The sequence below is a fragment of the Podarcis filfolensis genome, assembly GCF_964270895.1.
Source record: "Podarcis filfolensis genome assembly, chromosome: Z".
NCBI classification, from domain to species: domain Eukaryota; kingdom Metazoa; phylum Chordata; class Lepidosauria; order Squamata; family Lacertidae; genus Podarcis; species Podarcis filfolensis.
In genome coordinates, this window is record NC_139617.1 from 8,104,736 (window position 1) to 8,110,310 (window position 5,575).

The window sequence follows — 5,575 nt, forward strand, 5'->3', positions numbered from 1 at the left end:
AAACATGAAGTTGCCTGACGCCGCCAAGTGGGACGAGGAGATGGACACGTGATGAGCTTTATTTATTTATTATTAATTTTATTGAGTACAAATTAGAAATAAACACAAATATACAAAAAAAGGAAAATACATGTAACCAATAGAAAATTAAAAAACATTTTACCTCTTCTCATATTTACAATTATTTACACCTCTACAAAACAATATTCACAATAAAGAAAAGAAATGAAAGGTAAAATATAAAAGAAAAGAAGAGGAAGAAGAAGATTAAGAAAAGGAAGAAATAATATCAAGAATGAGAATTTTAAAAGTAGATAAGTATTCACTATACACAGCCATTTCCAATCTATATTTATGTCCAATTGTGTATTTTCATCATATCCTTATCTATCTTAATTAAAATATTTTTAAAAGACTTCCACTGTTTGCCTCACGCGTTTTTGGTAGTCCATTTGTCAAAACCTCTGTTCTTTGTCAAAACCTCCACCAGCCCCAAAGAGCAGGTCAAAAGGAACCCGAAGCCTCCAGAGCCCAGCGGGAACTCCCACCGCGCTCCTGATGCTTCGGGTTGCCTTCACTGAAGCCTGGAGAGCGAGAGGGGTCAGTGCGCTCCGGAGGCTTCGGGTGAACGCACCTTGAACGCACAGAACGCACCTTGTTTTAGAGGGGGAGAACAAGAAACCCCCCCCTCTCTGCGCAGCGCCCCTTCAGCGAAGCGGCAGGAGAAATGGAAGGGGCTCCGTTTCTCCTGCCGCTTCGCTGAAGGGGCGCTGAGCAGAGAGGGGGAGATTTTTTTTTCTTGTTCTCCCCCTCTAAAACAAGGTGCGTCCTATGGTCGGGTGCGTCCTATAGAGCGAAAAATACAGTATTTAGTTTCTCTCCTTATGTTATTTTGTTACAGTTTTCTTTATTATTAAAGCTTAGTTTACATTTACATGACCCACTTATTTTTCTCAAAGAGGAAAAAAAACCCTGCTGACGAATGGTGGAATATCCTAAAGTTGGCTGAGTGAGGGGATATTCCCAGTTTGCCAGGAGGACTGAATTTGTTAATCATCCCCCCAAACCTACACAACAGTTGGGTTACAGGCCCAGTCTGGCAAAGAGAAGACGAACAAATTATGGCCACATATGTACAAGCTGTGAAAGCCCTAGAACCTGCTGTGCCTGTTCTCACTTCAAGTAACTATCCTTTATGGAAATTTTGAATGGAGAATGAGCTGGTGAAAAAAGATTTGTGGGAAACAATTGAAAAATCTGCAGCAGCAGAAGAGGCAGAAAAAGTAAAGTGAGAAAAGCAGGACAAAAAGGCAGCGGCAGAAATTTCAACATATGTGAATGACAGTGACTTACACCACATAAGAGATTTTAAGACTGCCAAAGAGTTGTGGCAAAGTCTGAAAGAGTTGTATGAGAGAAATGCTCTGAGTGAGAGACTTATATTTATGAAGAAAGCTGTTTAAAATGGAAAGAAAATGGAGATTTAGAAAAGCATCTAAGTCAAGTGACAGAGTTGATGGATTATTTAAATACTATAGGCAGGAAATTTGAAGAAGTGGACGAAGTGATTTTTGTCAAGTTTGCTTGAAAGTTACAGTTCCTTGATGCATGCACTAGAGACTAAAGATAAACTTGATATGAAATACGGCCCGGAAACACCATTTACCTTCCCACCACAGCAGTACCTATTTATCTACTTGCACTGGCATGCTTTCGAACTGCCCCATCGTGGGGATTTGAACAGCCGACCTTCTGATCAGCAAGCCCCAAATGCCCAGGGGTTTAGACCACAGCACCACCTGCATCCCCTACAAAGGTATAAAGCAAGGTAGAAGATACAATTCTGTGTACTGAGAACAAACAAGATTGTACAGAAATTGTTGAATGTTCAAATAAGAAAGTTTTGAGAATTTACATGCAAAATTAAACTGGACTAATTCAAATTAGCCCAGTGAGAAGGGGATCGTAAGAAAAAGACTGGGGCCTAATTTGAATAGTAGAGGGCTTGGTATCTGTTGGGTGGAGCTTGTTTGTTTTGCTCTGGAATCAGCCCCTCCAGTGTGTGTTCAGTTCTGTTCAGTTAAGAAAAAGAAGAAGAAGAAGAGTTTGGATTTGATATCCCGCCTTTCACTCCCCTTCAGGAGTCTCAAAGCGGCTAACATTCTCCTTTCCCTTCCTCCCCCACAACAAACACTCTGTGAGGTGAGTGGGGCTGAGAGACTTCAAAGAAGTGTGACTGGCCCAAGGTCACCCAGCAGCTGCATGTGGAGGAGCGGAGACGCGAACCTGGTTCCCCAGATTACGAGGCTACCACTCTTAACCACTACACCACACTGGATCTTAAGAATATCATTTAAGACTGAGAGACCAACTGCCTCTTGTTTCTTGCCTAAGACTTGCCTCATTTGCTTGACTCAACATCATCTAGCCCCCCTGCAAACATCAGAATAAATGCTCAAGAAATAGCCTTCCTTGCCTAAGCTCCCTACAGACTTTCTTTCAACAAACCAGGAGGAATACCTGATAAACAGGTCATACTGAAAAGGCCAAAGTACCGTATTTTTCGCTCCATTGGGCGCAGTTTTTCCCCTCCAAAAATTGAGGGGAAATGTGTGTGCGTCCTATGGAGCGAATGCAGGCTTGTGCCATAGCTGTGCGCAACCCCTCCGGCAGGGAGAGGCTGCACGGGGCTATGGCTTCTTTAGCTCCACGCAGCCTCTCCCGGCAGGGAGGGATTGTGTGGGGCTAAAGAGGAAGCCAAAGCAGCCAGCGGGATCCATCCCGCTGGCTGCCTTGGCTTGTGCCATAGCCGCGCACAACCCCTTTGGCAGGGAGAGGTTGTGCGCAGCCTGTACACTGCTCTTTGGGGCTGGGGGGGGAAGCTTTTTTTTATTGATTTCCCCATCTAAAAACTAGGTGCTCCCTATGGTCCGGTGCGCCCTATGGTGCGAAAAATACGGTATTACTACTTTGCACCACTAAGCAACTCTGGCAACATGGGTAGAGGGTGAAATATCCACCAAGATACACAGCAAGGTAAAGCCATTTCCTGTTCCCGGAGAGATGACGTTGTGGGCTGGTCGCAAACCTGACTCACGCACACAGGGCAGGAACGCCCCCCCCCCCGCTGCCGCCATTGGGAGTCCTCGGCCGCGTCATCCCTGGATGGTCAGGGGGCATGGCTTGGGCTATTTAAACTGGCCGTGGTCAAGGACTCACCCCCTTTTGCTTCCCGCTCGCTCGGTTTTCCCTCCCTCCCTCCCTCCCCGCCTAAGGTCTGGCTCTTTTTCTCTTTACCTTGCTATGGACCTCAGTTGGTCGCCGTTAAGGGGCCTGGTAGGAATTTTTTCCACTTGGCAAATTGGCACCAGCCATTTGGTTTTTCACCTACCTCATAGCAAATCGTCACAACTTTGTAAAGTTTGGCAGTTAGGCATTGGAGTATTCAGTTGGAGGGGAGGTAATAGCCATCACCTACCAATTCAAGGGTATTCTGTTAAAGGAATCTGAGGGGCATGGTCTCTTTCCGAAGCCCCAGCTGGGGGGCTAGGGCCATGGCACGACCCCTAGCGGTGACCCTGGGGGAGTTCCTAGTTGATGTCATCAGGGCTCCCCCTTCTGGTACTTAACCCTTCCAAGACTCCTACAGACGGGCAGGAGTGGGTTTGTTTCCAGTGCCTAAGCCAATACTACTCACATTCTGTAACCAATAAAGTTGTGGCCTTTTTAGCCCATTAACCTAAAATACTGGTTTCATGTGTCTTTATTCCAACATCTCGGGAGGGTTTGGGACCTTGCCACGCAAAACACCAGGCTTGCAACTGCACACTTACTCTTGTGGTTTAAATTGCTATAGCTGCTTCCTTTTGAAAGCCATGTGCTTAGATAAGGTAAATTAGTCCTCGGGATGGGTTCTGTTTATTTGCAAACCCAGCAGCAGCAGAAAACAAGATATCACCATTTTTAATTTTAAATGCTGCGCTACTCTAATTGTGACACAGCCAGATCCTGTGTTGTTTATGAAGGAAATCATAAGGGCAGAACGACGTGGTGGAACAACTGCAGCTGAATCTCAATCAGGATAGCCTGGCCACTGTAGTCTATGATTCCGTAACCATGAGACTGAATTACTATACAGTGTGCTCTGTGGGAGGGGAAGGATCATTTGGGTCTGCACTGGAAGCTCCAGCCATTGCAGATTACCCACCCGAAGCTTCTAAGGATGATTCAGGTCAGTTTAAAACACAATATTAGAAACAGTTTTGCAAGTATATAGTGAGTCCTAAAAAAATATTTCTCATGTGTCATAGGCCAAGCTGAAGAGGTGGCTCATCAGCATATGCTGAAAACAGGATAGTGAAGGTACCAGATGTACCTCTGTGTGGGAGGAATTTCATGATGTAGAAGCTGCCACTGAGATTGCCCTCTCATAGGCCACCCACCACCACTTTGGTTTCTGAGAGATTTGAAACTACCAAGAGGGCTCTTGGGTGAGTATCTTGGTAATCCATGTCTGCATTTTGGAGCAGCTGAAGATTCCAAGTCATCTTCAAGGACAGCCCCATGTAGATTGCACTGCAATAACCTAGTATGGAAATTACCAGAGTATGGAGTACAGTCACCAAATCATACAGTATGTATTTCAGGTGCAATTTCCCCTAGTATATGTATTGTTTGTTTGTTTGCTTGTTTGTTTGTTTGTTTGTCTTTCTGTCTGTCTGTTTGTTTGTTTGTTCATTTGGTACACATCATTTGGTTGGAGAACTGCATTACAAAATTCAGAGACCTGTGAATTTCAAAATATGTTGGTTTCCCATGATGCCTTAGGAGCTGCGTAGTAGGTAAATTTGCACCAAAACGCAAACTGAACATAAATTATCTTCCATCCCTATGAATGCCACCTCTTGCATGTTGAATGGTGCTATAGGTCCTGGCATAAACCCTGGAAGCCATGCAAATTTTGTCCTCCACAGTGTACATAATGGAGAGGGGACTTTGCACCCTTTCACGGGCAGTGCTGCATTCTCTGCCTGTCAAGCAAGAACTCAATAAAAAGGCTCTTACTGAGCTCCAAACCATTAATTTTACAGTAATCACCCTGTGTGTTCTTGATGGGCTGACAGGGAATTATCTGCAATGGGAAGTTGCTTGCCAACAAATGTTATAAAAGCTGAATGGGATTAGCCAAGGATGCAAATCAATGGTATACAACTGGAAACCAAGCTTGCAGTCCTTGGAATGAGCCAAGTGTCTGTTTCTAAGGGGGCTGGAGGGCAGCCCTTGCAAATTGCACCTGTTATTTTTTTTAAAATCCAACAGCAAGAAGGAGGAGGCATGCCCCATTTTCATGTGTTTACTTTTTACTTCATCAAGACTTGCTTTGGCAGCTATATAAGCGTGATGGTACAGCCATCTCTGGTTCTCCAGTCTAGCAGCTCTGCACCTAAGAATATGCTCTAGAACTGGATCACACCATTGGGCCATCTTGCTCACCATTCTCCTGTCTGACTGGCAGTATTGCCAGCAAGACAAAGCAAGGAAGATCTTTCCTATTCCTGCTAGCTGAAAAGTCTTT